Source organism: Lissotriton helveticus, chromosome 5_1 (assembly GCF_964261635.1).
Source record: "Lissotriton helveticus chromosome 5_1, aLisHel1.1, whole genome shotgun sequence".
Lineage (NCBI taxonomy): Eukaryota > Metazoa > Chordata > Amphibia > Caudata > Salamandridae > Lissotriton > Lissotriton helveticus.
In genome coordinates, this window is record NC_136065.1 from 127,437,519 (window position 1) to 127,457,691 (window position 20,173).

The 20,173-nt window shown below is 44.6% G+C and overlaps 1 protein-coding gene across 2 annotated transcripts in view; it reads right to left on the reverse strand.

Annotated features, from left to right (window-relative positions):
• The window catches only part of GSN (gelsolin), a 152,465-nt gene extending 132,517 nt beyond the window's left edge, over positions 1 to 19,948 (reverse strand). Inside the window, exon 1 of one of the 2 annotated variants that reach the window (XM_078641868.1) lies at positions 19,668 to 19,948. The gene's annotated coding sequence lies outside the window, so the exon portion shown is untranslated. The remainder of the gene's footprint in view (positions 1 to 19,667) is intronic. The other variant, XM_078641869.1, reaches the window with a different exon arrangement.
• Positions 19,949 to 20,173: the final 225 nt, after the last annotated feature.

A 20,173-nucleotide genomic window follows, 5' to 3' on the forward strand; every position in this document is an offset into this window, starting at 1 on the left:
CGTAGGCCACAAAACTCTTCTTGTTTGGAATTGGTCTCTTTTCTTGGCCAAGTTCTCCAAGAAGAACGGTTCCAAGGGAGAGTACTGAAGGGTAATACATCTTTTCTCAAAGACACTTTTATATAAGTTGTTTTATTGAGAGGTTTGGGAGCTTGTTCGTGTATTGGCCAGAGACAGAATTAGGAAGTTTGAAAATTATTACACTTCTGTAAACAGAATTATGTAATCTTTTTGCCCAATCCCAGTGGCAACAGCAAAAGAACATGGAACTTTTTTTTCATTTTATAAACTTTATTTGAAATTCAAATGTCAGGGCTACAGAATAAGAACAAAATGTACACCTTTATAGTGTGCACCTCTTAATGTCAAACATATTTGGCGGGTATATATGGAAGTTAACGTGATAATTCCAACCACTCTCAGATAAAGCATGTACACCAGTAGTACCTCAGTTAATGATATTATGGGACAAATGTACTGTGTGTGACTGTATCTCAATCAATAATCGTCAATGGCTCAGTATTTCCAGACTATTGCTCCCATTTCCTACTTTAATACATTTTCTTGCGCACAGACCCAGCTTTATAACAGAGAGAGGGAAAACCACACAATCTATAGCAACATATCAGCCATGTGGGAATCTTCTCAATCCTCCGTTCGAGCAAAGTAGAGCCGTAACGGGCTCCAAAAGTCTTTTGGTCTTGAAGTAGGAAGCTGAACAGTAGCAAATTCCCCCCTCCTTTCATTACATTGAGCTAAGACTCTGAGTTAGTCTTTTTTGGGGAACATTATACCTGCATCAATGCATGCAGATCCACCCTTCTCTCGGCCATCAAGAAAGCCAGAGAGGCTAGTCTGCTTACCCCAGGTGGTATCACATTGACATTTCCAAGTAACGCACCTACAGGTCACATCCCCACACTGTTTCCTATCATATCACAAACCCTGTTAGTTATCCAGTATGTCTGTATGAAGAAAAATATCCAATCTAAGAGAAAAACCCTGCATGTTTGGAGTTACATCTAGGACAGCGGCCCGTCTTTACGAGATACTTTATCCGGTGTGTAGTGTGCTCGGTGTATGAAGTGAAGGAAAGTTCTTTACCTGCCCCAGTCCTCCCTGCCTCTCCTCTGAGGTAGAATGTTCCTGATGTGAGGTGGTTTTGTGATGGGTCACACCTGTAGCCAACCAGAGAAATGGCACTGCCCAGGAGTTGGATTGAGACAAACCTTTCTCGCTTCACATATCCACATGGTAAAATCGCCAGCAGAGTTGTGTCTAGGAATCTGTCCACCCATGGGTGGAAGTCTCTTACAACAGTGCTAGTTTGAGTTGAGACAACTTGCTTCCACAGGCCTGTCTTTACACCAGACTATTGTAAACTGTGAAAGTAAATTAAGGCTCAGCCCCTCCCTAGTGGAAACTGAGTTGCAATTCCAGTGGTAATTTCTAGCACATTAGCTTCACAACAGCCAATTTCTTTTGAGGAGGCTGAGGATGTATTATCTATAAATGGCAATAACCTTCACCTCCTCATATTAGCCATATGTTTGTGAACATGGGCTCTAAAATGCCCTATTGGTCCTTAAATTAGTCCCCACCTTTTTATGGGGACTTGCTCATTTAGTATTATTGGTGTTTACGTACCATTTGCATTTTTCACAGCCCTTAGATTTTGGTGGGTTGATGCCGCTGGCCACCACCCATATCCTCATACATGTTCCACCACCATTGATTCTACATGGCTTTGTATTACACTATAACCAAAGGGACATCATATTTAAGTATGAGCTTATAGATGTGAAAACTGAAAATACACTAGTTGCAACTTATTTTTTTCATCCAAAAAAGCAAATATATATAAGTACTGATAGAAACGTAAATATCTTTTTTTTTTTAAATCCCATAAAACACTGTGAGCCACGCATGGAGAGGATGCGCTTCTCATGCAAGGTCCAAGAAAAGTTCAGTACATTGCCTTTCTAAAGGAAAGAAAGTCCAAGGGGGTGTGATTCACCCAAGTAGCAAACTGCAGAACATATCCATCCACGCTCAGTGTGAATTCAAACTAGAAACACATACCTTCTCCATAAAAGGAAGGTCATGAAGCAGCAGTGTTTAATTAACCCAAGGGCTACTTGTTATGTTTAAGTGAGAGGCCTGATTATTGCTCCCATGTGCCATGCATAGCTTCCCACCATTGTAAGCTGGAAAGGGTTGAAAACTCCTCTTCCTGTAAGGAAATGTTCACATTGAAAGCTCTGAATTGTTGCCATGGTATGTTCAGTATACAGACCCCCCAGGATATTGCGGCACAGATTTTCAAATATCAGGAGGAAAAACAATCAGGAAAAGGCAGCACGTTCAATATAGGAAATGTGATAATGTTGATAGAGTGTATTGTTTATAATAACTGGTAATTCAGGTCTACTCAACTTTGAAGACTTTAAAGGGTGTGGCTGCCTTTAATATACACCTAACTTACTTGCAATTGGAAATAAAACGTTGTGGAGAAGAGATGACAGGCAGGTACATTGCTCTTTTAGAGGACAATGATTCAGTACATATTACATGCGATCACAGTGCTTCAGGAAAGAGACATCACATTCGATACCGCATTAGTGTTATGTGAGTTTCTTCCAAGGGCAGAGTATGCTGCTCACCATACCTACATGCTGCCAAACTGTGCATCTATTATTACAATAAAACACATGAGCAGGCCCTTGGGATTGAGCCCACCCCCACAGCACCCAAGTATCACTCCTGACACAACAAACACAGTACAAGGATGCCATACTGACGCACATCCACCTTGAGAACATCCAGATGATGAGCACTGGTATTGAGAAATGGCCAACTCATGTCTACTTTTGGGTAAGGAAAGGTTTCTTTGTCTGAACCCATCAAAGTCAAACCAATCACACCAAAGTCCTAATTCTTTGTAAAGTCGATCGAAGTTCTAATACCAGGAGGGCTGGTTCCGAGGCACGTTCTTGCCGTGAAACCTAGGCTTCTCTGCCAGCTCTTCCCTACATGTCAGATACCGGGCCTCATTTTTGAGCTGGAACTTCAGTTCACTCCACAGACCAAACGAGTAGTCAATCCAAGTTCCAAATCTCTACTCCTCCAAAGTAATGATCGACTACACTGCTGCAACTGAGTCTACACTGGTCTCCAGCAAAAACAACTCATCACTAGAGTTCAGAGACGGCAACATCAAGGCAGAAAGGATGCATCTGCATTTATGATAAAGACACTGTAATACGCCTGTCCTGGAAGCTCTGCATTAGCTCCCAGTTTAACTCAGGAGCTAGTAAACTCAAACCCTATATACTGTGTACAAAGCTTACGAGGCAAAGGTCTGAATCCTCTTGAAGAACATTCATGTCACTGCACCAGCCAGAAATCTGCGTACCTCAAACAACTCCCACTCAAGAGACTTCAGGAGGAAGATCCTTGGGTACCATGGCCTGAAACGATGGAATCGCCTGAGCCCCCGCTTCCGTATTATATCCCATCACTTTCAGTTCTGGAAACATCTGAAACCCAAACTTTACAAACAGGTTTTCAATTGCACATCTACACAGGAGTGACGGAAGAACGCCAGATCTAGGTTCTTCCTACGCATCTTAATGAGCTCATAACAATCACCTATACGGATCGTCTCATTGATGTATTTTTACTTTCTGGTCAGTGCTCTGAAGTGGCCTCAGTAACCTTTAGCGCTTTATAAATATACAAATTTAATAAATAATACCTGAACAAATAAACCAAAAATGGTATCCTTGATGACTGTCCTGCAAAGTCAACCAATGAAGCTACAACTTCCTCAGCTGCTTAATTGTAAAAGGTGGTAGCAGGACATAGAAAAATTTCATAAAACTTTTGTGGAGAAATCTCATTGGTAACTGCAAAAGTTAATGCACTGGAGACTCAAAGGGCCAGATGTAGGAAGCCAAATAGCGACCGCAAACGTGGAAATTCGCAGAATTTTAGCCTTTGCGATCGCAATTTGGCTTTGAGCAATTTAGGTAAGATTAAACCTACTCGCAAAATAAGGAAGGGCAAAAATTGCGATTCCTTAAATGCAATGTAAGTAGCACAAAAGAAAGTGCACTTTAGCCTTAAGGAATCGCTAATAACCACCAACTTCAAGTTGGTGGAAATTAGCGACTTCCTTTAAAAAAAGCACTTTTTTGCTTTTTTTTAAAGTGCCATGTGGCACACATTCATGTCCTTTTGGAACCCATGCACCCTTGAAGTTGCGCTCAGGAATTTGCGAGTGCCTCTTGGTTACTCGCAAATTGCGGGCGCAAATCCTATTCATTCCTATGGGCCTTTAGGCCTTTAGGCCCATAGGGATGAATGGGATGGTATTCCTTGATTGCGAATCTCAATTCACGATTCGCAATCAAGGAATATTAAGGAATCGCAAATATTTTATTTTTGTGATCCCTACCTACATTCAATTCTGCGAGTCCTAAATAAGCGATTCGGTAAAAATCGCTATTAAGGACTCGCAAAATTGAATGTTCCTACATTTGGCCCAAAAGGATTTATATTAAGGTTCGAGGTGAAGGAGCATGTCCGAAGGAGGCACAGGAGGACCTGATCCAACTTTATACAATGTCAGCGAAAATAGATGTGGCTTAACAAAACACGCAATAACTAATAAGCACCTAAGTAAATGCACATTTCACACATTGAGTACTACACGACAAAGGTCAAATTAAATTCTATTATCACAGCATTGCTTAAGCAGAGAAACCACTACATGAAACATCAGAGATGCCATGCTATAATTACTTTAAGGGGAACATAACTGAACCCTACTCTACAGCCCTTCTCACTGCACAAATGTAACCCCAGGTATTCTGGTATGTTTATTTACATTTATTTATAACTACGACACACAAAAAACATCAATACTCGGTATACGTGGCATAACCATGTATACAAATCCACATTAATTGCTATTTTTAAGTAAGAAGAGAGACATCATGACCCAACCGAGGCTTTGCGTACTCAAGATCCTCCCCCACACCCAGCAATAAGTACCATGATATACTTTTTTTCTCTCTCTCTCTCAAATTTAAAAATAACTGTACAAATAAAAAAACAAAATAACTGCATACATCACAAAGCAACAGACACTAATCTGAACTCACCTTTTCAGTCTGCTCAGATGAATTTCGTAGCTCATAGACCAGCCACTCTTGCATACAGCTGCTTCCGTCCCCTTCATTAGGCTATCAGTTCTTTCGCACTAACTCTCTCGCCTTCATCCACTATTTTTGCCTCTGTCCACAGTCTTACCTTTTGCACGTTGAGTAACACCCATCCAAACGTGCACCTCATACAGACTCAGCCGATACACTCACCAACATCCATTCACTCGCCCTATCCACTTGAGCATACATCCTTTGTCTCTCAGATGCTGCATTCACCCCACACTCAGTTTTCAACCCAACGTCTATTGTCAAAGCCCGGGCTAGATCTACATAGCTCTGACACAATGCAGCGCAGCACCCAAAGTTGCTGCACTGTGCTGCGTGGCAGGCAGAGTTGAGGAAAGTGCCATATCTAATGAGATATAGCACTCTATAGCTCCCTTCCTAGCGCCAGCGCACAATCAGACTGCCAAGCACCCAGTAGCGGACCGTATAGGGCGTGCTGCCGGGCGGTGACGGGGGCGGGGGAGGTGCAGGTTGGGGGTAGTAAACACCAGAATACGGATGAATGCAGGTAAGTAGACAATTAAACCAATAAAACGAATTTCGTTGCGCGCCCTGCATCGACAAATGTGATGCAGCATGCGCAACAACATTCATTTTATTGATTTAATTGTCTACTTACCTGGGCATTCATCCGTATTCCGGTGTTTACTACCCCCCACCCTGCCCGTCCCCCACCCCACGTCACTGCCCGACAGCACGCCCTATACGGGCTGCTACTACAAGCACCACACACATCTGTGCATCACAGTGCAAGGGTGTCTGTGGGTCTAGTATAGGTGTTGTACTGGAAGGCTATCCTTCCAGTACAACAGAGTGCAGCACACATACAAAGTGGGAAAAGTTGGGAGAAATAAAGGCATTTCTCCTTTTTAACACCTGCTTCAAAATGGCATTATTTTTAGGTGCAAAACCCTGTCTACTATTGTAAATAGATAGGGTTTCACATCAAACCCGTGTGTGGTTGACGGGAATGCCCATGCACCACCCATGGAACGCCTCCATGACACAGAGAAACGCAAAGCAGTGCTTTGCACTGCTTTACGTTACTTTCACTCAAACTAAATAAACAATAGCACTCGTAGGTATCATTCAAACATCAATACAGGATATACATTGTTTAATAGCCCACTGCATCTAATGCTGTTGCCATACATTCATATTTCAGACCACCATACTGGTTTTGGCAAAACTTTATCATGATCATTCAGAAGGATGAATTACACAGAACATTTTTCACGATATTGTTTTCAATAAAAACATGCACAGTGACCCCAGTGAACAAAGAACCACAAAACAAATCAATAAAGAAGGAAAAATGTATGTTCGTTTCTTTTAACAAACAAAGTTAATTCCTAAAACTAGTACATTAGCCAAAAGGATGTACGTTGTTTACGTTTGTAATGTGCATTACTTTCAGGCAACTATAAAGCGCAAAACAAGTTCTGCGCTGGAAAGTAATTTTAAAAAAAACATTTTGCACTGATTTGCATCATTTTTGTGACTCAAACCCATTGCAAAATATTTTTTGAACCTGCCCCCGCATTCACTCTCACATACCTTCCTTTTTCAAATGTTCTCAAATTTCTCATACCATCTTCACTTTCACTATATGCAAAATCGAAAGAAAATGTTAATCTACCAGTTTTACATAGCTTAAATATTCGAGGAGACTTTTGGAATGAACTAATAACGTAGCATCCACGTTTTTAGCTTGTTGGCCATTCACTTCGAAGCAATCAATGAGTTTTTTTTTATAAACCTGCACGAACCAGAGTTGAGACCCCCATAGCACAGATTCAACATTGTTAAAAAGTTAAAGAAAAGAGAAGCCACAGTAACCCACTGCAAGACATTCTTTGTTATTTCAGACTGTTAAAATGTTACTTCAAAATAATCTTGAGTGCTTTCCTTCCCTCTTCTATTTATGCCAGCGCAGAAGAAAACTCCAACCATAGCTCACATTGTCTTAAACAAAACTACACAGATAAATCCTTCCCTTAAGTCAGTATCTAACCATCTTTGCTATGTTACTGGCAATCACGGTGCAGCAACTCGAGAAAATAACAAATTAAGATTTTCATTTCCTTGTGACTCTCTTTAGCAGGTAAGGAAAATAACAAAACTTAAACATGACAGCAAGTGAGATGGGAGATCAGACGTGGCTTCTGGAAATAAACACAATAACCAGCCAAAAAAAGCTTAATAAGGAGCACTGGCTCCCAAAAGAGAAGCAGACTGGGGCCCAGAAATATGTTTAGTCACTGCTCTGGGAAACTGATGCCTCCCCGCCTCTGCTAGAGAAAGTCATCAGGGTGGCACTGATGGGCAATATTGACTGGCACAATTACAGGCCTATTTGATATTTTGGGACATTTCACAGTTGTAATCTTAGGTCTGGAGAAATGGTCAGTAAAGCTGGTGAGTCAGAGGGCCACTGAGTGAGTGCTGGAGGTCGGAGTCACCTAATGAGTACACAGGCCGGCTTTAGCGCTGGCGGAGCCCTGGGTTCAAGCTAGCCTGGGTGATGACGGCTGATTAGCCTGAAACCGGTCCTAGGATGCTTGTTTCCGGTCCAGGGAAGACATGGCTTGGCAGTTCGGGCTGGACTCATAAGGCACAGGGTCAGACTGATTTGCATATGGCCATGTCTGAACTGGGGTGAGCTAAAGAATGATGATGGATTAAACCCAGATCAGTTGACTGGGGGTGAGAGCTTGCAATATTCAACATTCCGCTCATCATCCCCTTTGGTTTTGCGGTGGTATGACAATGTTTGTTGGCGCCCACTACAATGACCACCTCTGCCACAGATTCCCTCACTAGCACCCTTCAACAGTGCCTCTCAAGTCTCCATTACCACTGCCTCAGATTCATTTAGTTTTATAGCACCACTCATACCAGTGTAAGGTGTCAGAGCACTTTACACAACACACACATTGCACAGAGACAATCATATGTGTGTAAATCAGTGAATAGGAAATGTTACATCAGACAGTACAACAAGGTGTAGTGTAGGAGTGGCATGTCATCGATACTGGTAGGCAATATAGTTAAAGTTCTTATTCAGGAAAGGCACAAATTCAGAATTTAAAACGTAACATCATAGTTAGTTGTTCTCTTTCATAATAAGATTTTTTTCTACCCAAATGAACTCTTTTCACAAAATTAGGATACTGAAAGACTGGGCAAAAAAACATACAGCTCTAACATACCTTTCAGTTTGCAGCAGTTCTAGTGGGACAGTTAATAGTTCAATGTTCTATATTGGGATGTTGACTAATAAACGACAAGTAACACAAGTAGCTCTCTTACAGAAGCAGTAACCCACTGACCTATTTACATTATATGCACTTCGTTATCTGCATGCTACACGCACGTTCTTAGCAGCCTGCATTTTAACCCTCTGCGCACCTTATGAGTCAAAATTTCCACTAGACCAACCTCCCTCTCTTTTCAGGAAAATGATTAATCACAGGGCTTTTCTTGACATTTTAATTGAGGTCTGAAAGTTGCTGGAGGCCAGGAAGGAGGCAGCACGTGCTTTTAAAATGTTAATACGCATTTTCACAAATGACGCCCCCCACCCCAAGTCAACGCCCGGTGCGGTCGCACCGATCGCACCGCCCTAGAGCCGGCCCTGAGAGCGAGGGAGAGACAATGTACTGCAATGTATTGCAAACTGCAGGTCAAAGAGTCTTTTTGTGGAAAAGATTCTTGGAAGCATTGGTAAATTCCCGCGTGCCTACATTTTAGCCCAACAATGTGGCAAATGTTGCTTTCCAAGGTCCATTAAAGGCCATTTTGCTATTTAATAAATGATTAGAAAGGTTTCAAAAGACAGAGATTCTTGTTTGGAAACTCAAGGCTCGCTGAGGCTTGGATGCACAAATGACAAAGTATCCTACTGCTTGGGCAGCGTGCCCTGTGGATGTATCTAAAACATCAGGCAGGAGCTCTATATGAGAGGCATTTTTCACTGGTACCGCTAAATCAAGTTAGACCAAGATCACATGGTTTGCAGAACCTGAACATGTGTCCTTGATTATGAAGGAGCGAGGCAGGGGTGGAGGGGGATTATGGTGTGTAGGGGGAAGTGCTCTTCCTGGAAGGATATGCTTACACTGGCCTTGAAGAATAACATTTGCTGCAGCCGGACAGCCACAGGGATGGCTGCAGACACAGTGTAATCCGGAAGAGAGCCCCCGTGTTACAATAATACTGACATGAGGCCACTAGTTTATTCAGTGTCAATGCAATTATGGGCTCAACTAACAAGGTAGGCGTAGGAGTAGGTGTGATGCGCCTCTGGAAACTTGATAGTAAACCAAAAGTACGCCAAGATAAGTCCCACCCAGGGGCGTAGCTTGGTCAGTAAGCTGGGGAGGGTTTGACATTGGCATAGAATGTTAATCATGATATGAGACGCAGCCCATGAGTGGGGCTTAAGGCCCGGAGGAAAGGGCAAGGCTTGTGTATTATGAGGAGTACTTAAAACACAGTATTTTTTAACATAACCATGTTTTAACCCTTTGCGCGTTGAGATAATTCTCCCACTGTGCGGTTGAATTAATGAGCAGGCGGGGTTTGGACGGCACCCTGCTGTCGTTAGCACAAGCCTACCGGGACATATGACGGCCTGGGGCCGTCCTAAGCACCAAAGGGGTTAAACCTTCAAAACAGAGAGGAATGTGTGTCTGTGTATGTCTAAGTGAGTATTTAAAACTCCCAGGTGAAATAGGACAGACGCCTTCCCATACCAGACTGAAAACTCCTGTACCCAACTATTTATTAAATAATACATTTATTAGGGGGTTGTCACACACACCCAAACACCCCCCTCCACACCCAAAGCTACGCCCCTGGTCACACCTACTCACTGAAAAATCTCTAACAATTGGGCCGTATCCTTTATTTTTGAGGTTTCACAAAGAGCCAACCTACGTCATTCGCTACACAGCGGCACACTGTGGTTAAATGTGATGTTAGGTAAGTTTACATGGTCTCAAAGGCACATGAAAAGTAGACAGTACCCAAAGAGGTGGGCGGAACTTCCTTTAGTACAATCAATTCTGTTTGCGGAACTGCAGATGAGAAGGGACACTGTGAAAATTGATGCTGGGCATATAGCAAAGTCAGGACCTCTGAGGGGCATTTTATATCCACCCCACCTTCACCTTTTCAGTTTCAAGTAGTCAAAGGGGGCTTCTAACATTGTGAAGGGGGTTCTAACTATGGATGACATTGCAGATATATGCCTGGTTCACATTAACAGCTGTTTCATGCATTAGGCATAAGTCTAGAAATTGGAAACCTTTGGTAGATCAGTAACCAGGGGCTGCGTCTGGCTACTGGGTTCATGTGGTCAGCAGATTGGAGACCGTAAACGGTGCATGTTTTCGAAGGTCTGGGACAACTGCAAACTTTGCTTTTGTCTGTTTGTTTCACTCGCACATAAACGGATGCAGAAATCCAAGTATCAGAGAAGGTTCACAAACTCACCAAGCCTCAGTTCTGTTACTCTAAGAAGATGGTGTTTCTTATGATGGTGCAGATTTCTGAGGTGCTGCAGAGGAAGCAGAAGTGTTGGGTAATGTTTGGTCCTTTGTTCATCAAATGATTATTTCGAGTCTCAGCTCATCGGTCAACACCAACCGCAAATATATGTAAGTGTGATGGGCCATCCCACTGAGAGGTAAAAAGTCCTGTGGAGAAATTAAGGGATGTCCCAACAGGCTCTTGACCGTGGTGCAAGATTAGCCACTTGTTAAGAAGAACTCGACTGAGCATCAAGTGACTGAGCACGGTTTGGTGTGATGAAATAAGAATACCCCAAACCCCAGGCCTATTGCCTCTCCTAACACCGGTTTATGTCTTCCCACTGACAAGTTATACATAGCAATGAAAAACCTCAGATGGAATATGTGAATGGGTGATGGGTGATGGGCGCCAGTCTTATTCGCATGTTCATGCAGTTGAACAAGCTGTTTCGGACACTCTCGTGAAGGTGGGAGCCATGCATGAGGGGGTAACCAAGATAAAGGGAAGACTGAGGCTGCAGCATGGAGATCAGCCATGGAAACTAACTTTTAAAGCAGTATCTTGTATTCTGAAGACAAGGGGTGAATTAATCTTGGATGGCGCTACAGAAGTTTAGTTAAAAAGAAATGGTCTCAGCATTTATCTGAATCAGAAGCAGTCAGCGTCTTCCCATAGGCTCAATGGCGCAGAGTGCCGGACCAGACCGCAGTCAGGATATAACTGTTGTTACCGCCACTGCCTCTGTTGAACTTTGGAACAATGTGAGTTACTGATGTATATTTTGATGGAAGTCTGATGATCATGAATTGGAAGTTAGAAGTACTTTTGCCTTGTAGTGCTTTTGTGTTATGCCGCTAGACGTAAATGTTGTATGTGCCTCAATGGATAACAAATGAAGAGCTTCAATGGTATGTTGGTAAGATTCTGAGGTTCACGTGGCTCTCTTTTCTAGGGTCTAAAGTTTCTTGGCATACGTGTTGGGTGAGACAAACTGGAGGGAGGCTTCTGCAATCCAGCCTTGCAAGCAGAGCAGCCTTCACAGGGAGGCTTTCTGGTGGAAAGTCAGGAATGGAGTCAAGTGATTGGTCGGTTGATTGAATTTCCCTACAGCCAAACATCGTTGTAAGGTTGTCAATGAATGCGAGAGGATGCAGTAAAGGGTGCAAAGTCTCGCACCTTTAGTAGGGCTGATGGATGGGCTAAGAGACGCCCTCCTGTAGAGTCTCCATGTCCAAATGGAAGGAGTGTTTGTCTTGGACCAGCCACCTCCTTTGTGATGTTCACATAGTTGTAAATGGGCAACGTAAGGGATTTGGGACTGCTGTTGTGTGAAGACTAGAACCTAGATCGTTCCACTAGCTGAGTGATGAGTGTACATTTGACATTCCAACTTGACGCTTTCGATGACCTCAATTAAGCATTAGAAATAATGTATGCGTTTTTTTATTTTTGATTGTGTTCGCACTAGGTCAGCTTCGGGTGATCTGCACAGGGAAGGAGGTTCACAACAGGAAAGCAGTGCAGAGGGGTGGAATGTACAGTAAGCAGGATACTGAGGGAAAGTTATGCAAAGACTTAAATATATCCCTGGTGTAAGAGGAGAGCTTTTGGTCCTTTCTAGAACTTAGTAAAGTCCACATCAAGGCAGGGGGCCTCTGTGTGTTTTTAAGAAGTAGTATAAAACAGAACACTTAATCCCTTCGCTACGGGGGTAATTCCCCCACGGTGCGGGGGGAGCGGCGCTGCGCCACGGTGCTCGTGACGAGCCCAGCTCATCACGAGTCACAGTGGAGCTGTGCTCATGACGATCTAGGCTCGTCATGACCCGCCCACCGATTAATTCGCCCGCACAGGCGGGAAATCAATCGCGCGTGGTCGGAGCGCAGCGTTATGACGAGCCCAGCTCGTCATGAGCACAGCTCCACTGTGACTCATGACGAGCTGGGCTCGTCATGAGCACCGAAGAGGCTAGATTGCATGGTGTAGTGTGACAATCTGAAATGGACATCACCTTTAGGTATGGATGCATCAACTTCATCAAACTGTGGAGGACCTAGCTTAGCCCTTAGTACAAAAGTAGGGCTTTATCTTGACTTTCTGCTTTATAAGCAGCCCACGGAGTGACAGGTACCCAGGTGATGTGATTTGTCCATTTCAGACTGAAGATGAGGTGGGCTACATAGTTCTGCACCATATGGAGTTTGTCCAGAGTAGGGCTTGTAGATTTCCTGAAGACGACATTGTTGGGGGACGCTAACCAATCTTCCATGATGACAAAATCAAGAGGGTGGAATTGTTGATACATGATAGCAGCCAAAAACTTAGTGGCTGACGGGTTTATTTACAGCATGGCGGGTAGACCACCATATTTGAGACAACTACCTGGTAGCCAGCGATCTGTGTGCTTTTGGATGAGCCACCAAGTGGTGAGCCCATGAAGGCGCTTGACTTTGCTGAGAAGGCACCATCTTTGATGCAGCTGCTCAGCAAAGCTTTTTGTTTGAGCTCATGGAACCAGACCATCGCTTAGCCCATGGCATCGTGGCGAGAGGATTCTTAGATTGGAATCACACATACGTCAGGAAATCCCCCACGGCAGACCGCACCCTTTTAAAAAACATGTGTCCTGACGCCATCGTTCGTGCATAACCGCATTGTGACAAATTTATATCGGAGACCGCTCTCATATTGGAATTAATATATCACTCAAATGCATAGCCCAGATGCCAATTGTACACAAGAACATATAGCGAACTTCCAACCGTGGATTAATACCAAAAAATTATTCTGGTCTCCTGTCCCCCACTCATCTCCACGGTCCTTTCAGAAGATATAACCTTACTCAATCAAGCAACACGAGTAGACACTTTTTCGATGCAACAGTATATCATCCTGAATGTGTATGAATAGATACATGTGCAATAGACCTGATGAAGGTGTGTATGCCGAAACGCGCGTTGTAGACATCTGCCGCACTGCCAACATCAAGATTGCGTCTACCATCATGTATCTATATATATCAAATGTTTATTAGTGTTATTTATTCTATGTAGCCATCATTATGTATCTTTGATGAAAAATTGACACTATGATCTATCAAATAATGTATGCCTATAAAAGATAAAATAAATAAATAAATATATTGTTTTGATAAATAAAATCCATGTGTTAATTGATTATGTACTTTAGGGTAGTCTATCTCTCTCACTATCATTAGTGACATTTCTAGAGGTATTCTTATATTCAAATTTTTTTATTGATATCAGTTTCTAGCTATAATACTTTCTTATATTAGTTTATTCCCTATGTTATAGCTAGCTGTCACTATAGGGGTCCCTTGTTTCCTAAAAAAAAAAAAAACCTAAGGGACCACCATGCGATGAGATGAATGTTGATCCTGAGTAGGGAAAAAGAGTGCATCGCCCTGCTCTAAATGGGGCAGAGCAACCATTACTATACCCGTGCATCCCAGGAGCAGGACCCACACCGTGTTAATGGTGTATCCATCACATAAGCACTGTAGAAAAAGGTATAACAAATCCTTCAATCAATGAGAGAATGGCCAAGGGTTCACAGCCACATGGTTGGGTTTGCTTAGGAACTCCTCTCCCAGGACTCGGTTTTAATCCGCACTCCTGTGTGGCGGTACTCACAGAGAGCCCACAGACTTTGACGTCACTGCTTTAACTCCCTGCAGCAAGGCCTGCCTTCAACAGCTGCTTGAAGAACTGTAGACAATGGAGAGCAGATGATTTAAACAGCTGGGAACCCCAAGGGGGTCCTTCAATACTCCAAGTCACAGATCTGGATGGTTTTGCTTTAAGCAGCAAGTTCTGCACACTACAGGGTTTCATTCTCGATATATGACTTAATTTTTCTGACATAACAAGCCTTCGGTATACTCTGCACTGTGGGGCACATCAATAACACATGTGTGGCAGTTTGTGACAAGAAAGAGATAGGGTGGCGATACTCTGACGCTTCTGGAGTGGGGAGGTGTGTTAATACAACCTCGCCGCCAGATTCACAAATGATAATCCGAGGTTTGCTACTGCGGGATGAGGTCTAGGTTTTGAGTAAATATCCGGCAACAAAGAAATTTGCAAAAGATCCCAGGATTCGTCCCGGGAATCTACAGCAGTCACAGTTTCCCAGGAGAAATTCTGCAATTTGAAGTCGATTTCATATTACTCCCTTGGTAGGTATGTATGTACATTTCTGCATGCCTACATGTGCCACACGAGTGCATTCTTACATTTAAATGTTCTTTTGTCCACAGTGAGAAATTTTTTCCCAGGATTAATCCCTTTCCGGAGACTGACACCAATTTTTAGTGTATTTCCCCATTATTACCATGCTAAATACGTACTTTTGCTAGATTCAATCCCTGACACTATCCAGAGTGTGAACAGTATTGTTTGTGAATACCCACAAACTGGCCACTTTGCAAACAGGCATACAACCAGGCATACCCACAACCTGCACAATTTGCTACAACGGGTGCAATTTTATCTGTGATCAAATGCATTTACATGTGAAATTTGAGTTTGTAAGGTGCCATCAAACATACGCTCACATAAGAAATCATTTGCACCTGAGATGAACTCAGGTGTGCAAATACATTAGATATCAAGTTCAGCTGCGGCTGCCAGGTCCGCCTAGTCTGCCATATCCCTGCCTGTTGCAAGGCTGCGCTGTTTGTTAGTCTCCAGTCATCTCTTGTACAGTCTGATTACAAAACTTTAAACACTGTCAGACTGACAGATGGATGTAGGTAGGTGTCAGACAGAAAGACAGGTAGGTAATTGGTTACAAACAGGCACATGCATCAACATTTTTTGCAAGAGCAAACAGTGTGATTCGCAAAAATCGTCCGTTTGCGCCTGCAAAAGGGCCTTTTGCGATGCATCAAAATGTAAGGTAACTCACAATTTAAGAAATCGCAATTTGTGATTCCTTAAATTCAATGCATGTACCCCTTAGAAATAGCGAATTCGCTATTTGGGGCCGCAAAATACAGAGAAATTACTCTGGTCTGTATTTTGCAAAAACCTTGAAAAATGCACTAAAGTGCATTTCTCAAGGTTTCAGGTTACAAACACACATGCTCTTGTGGCATGTGTGGGCGCAACATGGGTGCACATCACAATTTCAGGGGTGCAACAGGGTGTCATTTTGGCACCTTTGCACCCTTGAAATTGCATGTGCAATTTGCGAGTAACTATTGGAACTCGCAAATTGAGCATGCAATTTCCCATTCATTCCTATGGGGCTGTAGGCCCATAGGAATGAATGGGAAGCTATTCCTTAATTGCGACTCGCAATTTATGAGTCGCAATTAAGGAATGTTTAGAAATCGCTATTTTAATAGCGATTTCTCCATGTATAGGCTTTTGAGAGTCCCTAATTGCGATTCCTTAATAATCGCAATTAAGGACTCACAATAGCCTACTTTGATGCATGTGCCCCAGAGAACTTCATCCCTCATTAGCACCCCTGGCACAGTCGCTACCATCCACCTTCAGGGGCGGCTCCTCTGTAATGGCGGAGGCGTGTCGGCCCACAGCCGGAGTCATTCTGCGAAAAATAAAATGATAATAAACCAATATTATAATTTTATTTTCCGGTGTCTGACTGAGCCAGGGAGTCTTCCGCCAGGCCAAGGCAGGGAGGAGGAGTGATGGGCGCTGTAAAGCACAGGTTAGTTTGGTCAGTCGCCTTCTGCCGGCCAAACAGACATGCGCACTTGGATTTCTCAAGCACTGCTAAGTTCACAGCCGGGTTGGAGAAAAGCTGCAGGCTCCCTGTGCCTGAGCGAGCGGCAGAACAGCCCGCTCAGGCCAATCTACACACTGCTATCATGCTTGGTATAGCATAACAGCAGCTCCTGGATTGGGTGGGTAGCCTGTCCTTTGTGCTTTTAGCACGCGGTATCTTTCATATCGGTGGTTGCCCTGCTGTGCCGTAGAAACAACAGAGAAAGAAATGAGGTAACAAACCAAGCCATAAATCTGACTGCGCTTTAGTGAGATCCTTTACGGCACTGCCGAATAAATCATTTCTAGTGAGTGAGTGGAACAGCCTTTAATGTAGAATAGTGAGGGACGTTCATTAAATGAGTCTTTTCCTAAAGGAGGAGTCTGCGCCACCTCCCCTTGTGTGGTGTACAGACCCTGTACCAAGCTTGAGATACTCCAGACTCTGTTTAAAAGGGCTACGCACAGTAGGCCTGGGATATTAATGTTTAAATGATGTGCCAGACAGTTTAAGTTGTCTGCCCCAGACAAGGAGCACTATATATATATATATATATATATATATATATATATATATATATATATATATATATATATATATATATATATATATATATATATATATATATATATATATATATATAATATTATATCTACCTTCTTCTTACATCCTCAGTTTGCTAGTTCTCTCAGAAATACATCTCCCAATATACGCCTTAAACCCTGCGTATAAATTGACTTTGGTTGACTTCAGATGGATTCCTCTTCTCTGTGTCTTCAGTGGCCCTTTCCTCCCCTCTGTCCTCTGAATGCCTTCTCCCTCTGAGCCCAGCCTTCACCCAGCCTCACGCAGGTCACCCTTCATCTCTTAATGTAATTCTGCAAATGGCTCACACCCCATTTCATACATCACATCCCCTCCTTCTTCTAAAACCCTCTCCCTGCATCCAAACGACACCTGGCCGCTGCCAGCCGACTTATCTATCTCACCAACTATTCCCTTGCACCAGGTAGCACCATTGACCCCACCAGCCTGGTATTAATGTTATTCTACCGCAAAGAAACTGGAGTCAATGCGTGGAATGCTTTCTTGAGAGCACCTGACTAATCCCTATAACTAACACTAACCACTGGATTAACCAGTAACCTTGGGCCCCAGGAACCCTGCTGCTCTTGTAAAGTGCTTCAATGCCCTGATAGGGGTAGTAACCGCTATGTAATGGGATTGCAATACAAGGGGAGACAGCCAGTCCTATCTACCCTGCCAGTTTCCCTGTAGGCTGCAACACTGCCTGCTGAATCCACTACCCTGGTACATCCTTCACTTTATCCAACATGGACGTAGCTACCCGTGGTGCAGCAGGTGCAGTGGCACCGGGGGCCAGAGCCCTGCTGGGCCCACGGAACCCCATACAATTGTTGTATCTACTACCCCAACAGCAGTCAAAGGGGCAATTTTCCTGGCTTGCACCAGGGCCCAGGGCATCCTTGTCATGCTACTGATATCTATAGCGCTTTCCTGCTTCTTGGTGAGGCCACAAAGCGCTATATAGGCGCTCGGGTGAACAGTTAGTACCTCCTCAGGGCATGGCTGGCACAAGGGTGTTGGTGGAAATGATATTTATTGGAGCTGAGATTTGGTGTGATGCGCGAGGCCCTGACAGTGCCCCAGATGCACAAAGCCCGGACATTGCTCCAGGCGTGACACCCCACGCAATACGCGTGCAAAGCAACACCGCACAGCTCCGCCTCTGCGCTCGTGTCGCCTGAGGGGCACGCTTGTTTCTTTCTTGGGAGCGTGCCCAGCTTCACCACGGGACAGAGACACACAAAGGCTGGGAAAGACATCCTGACAAGTGAATTACAGAAGCCCTGCGGTAAACTGCATCACCGTACCGCACTGGCAAGCATTAACCCTCTCCTCCCCGGGACAGTGTTGTTTGTGCTCTTCAAGCAACAGTGTGTGCAGGGGACCAGAGCATCCTTTTTAAACATGTACGAGAAACGCTGAAACTGGACTTGCATTGCGGTGAATGTTGCCTCAAATATTTAAAGTTAGAGAAATATGCTGATTGTAAAAAGATTAAAAGAAATTATGAAGATGGTTTGCTTTCTCTGATACCCCAAATCTCACTCATTTGGCGTAAGTCTCACCGGTGGCTAAACGCAAGGACTGCCTAGTAACGTTTGGTAAGTGGCCCTAGAAATGTGTGCATACTCCCAGCGCCTAGAAGGGCTTGGTGGCGCTCGCAGAGCGGGGTCCCTCACACTCTCGAGTTGCACATCTTTGAGCTGGCTAACACCTAACCAATCCCTCTGTATAACTGACTTAAGTCGACTTTCGCCACTGAAAAAACCCGTCCTTTGTCCGGTTATCTTCCTTAACCGGAGGCGCTTACAATAAGGCAAAACTATTAAACGAACCGGATATTAAGGACATTAACAGGTTGGAGACGGGAAAAAACAATATATGAGAGGCGAAGAAAAAAGCACAAGTAAAAAAAAACCTGCGTTAAACACCCCCAGCGGTGCCGTTTATTGCAGACTGTGCCCCCCAGGGCATGATGGCACGCGCAAGGTGGGCGTCGGCCGCGGGTCGCGAATTCACAGTTTATTTAGTTTGGAATTTCTTTGCGAGTTCTCGGGCCCACCACTGCCCCCTGCCCTGCTCGCCGCGTCATTTCTTCCCCCCTCAGACAGCGGCGCACTCTCATGCCTATATATGGCTGTTTTTTGTCCGCTGAGCAGTGCTGAAAGATGCACCAATATTGACAAAACCGCACACTTTCGCACTAGAAGCAAAGCCCTACGCAGCAGGCGTGACATGACTCTGAAAGGGACAGTGCGGCACGCATAGCGCGGCAGTGACTGACTACGCACGTGGCACCGATCTTTGATTAGCAGATCCAGGCCACAATGATGCATCAAATATGTGTGTGTTTTTTTAAGTGGGAGGGTGGGGGCGCGGGGACGGCTGCGGTCCTCAGGGAAAGCCATAAATTGTGCCTCGGGAGCAGCCTTCCTGGCAGCGGGACAGCCCGGAACGCACACGCCAGGGGGTTTCGCAATCAGGACCGGGCTGGGGCGACAGACACAGAGCGCGTAAAGAAACGCACAGGGCAGGAGCAGGACCTACCGGCTTGGGGGTCTGTTGAAGTGCAGGACAGGACGGGAGCTGCTAGCAGGAGAGACGCGGGCTGCAGGCTGAAGAAGACGGCTGCAGGCAGCCTGATCCCCAGCAGTGGGCAGGGCAGGCTGGATCAGGGGACAGAGGACGGCCCCCAACCACCCCCACCCCTCCACCACCACCACACCCCCTGTGAATCATCGGTGCTCCATCAACCCCCAGCCCCCAACCAGCGGCTGTGGAAGGCACTGCTCCGGCTGTGAGCAGGGGGGGAGGGGGGGAGTGTGTGTGTGCGTGTGTGTGTGGGGGGGGGGGGGGGTGCAGCCGGGCAGGGAGGGTGTGGTCAGGCAGGGGTGGTTCACTCACTGCATACACAGAGCCAGGCAGCAGCGCTCTGCCAGCCTCCCCGCTCTGCAAATGGCATCGCGGCCACTTCCTCATGTTCAGCGATTACTTCTTCAGACCGAGTTCTCTTTTTACACAATTGACTGTGTTGTTGCCACAAAGGACGTAGA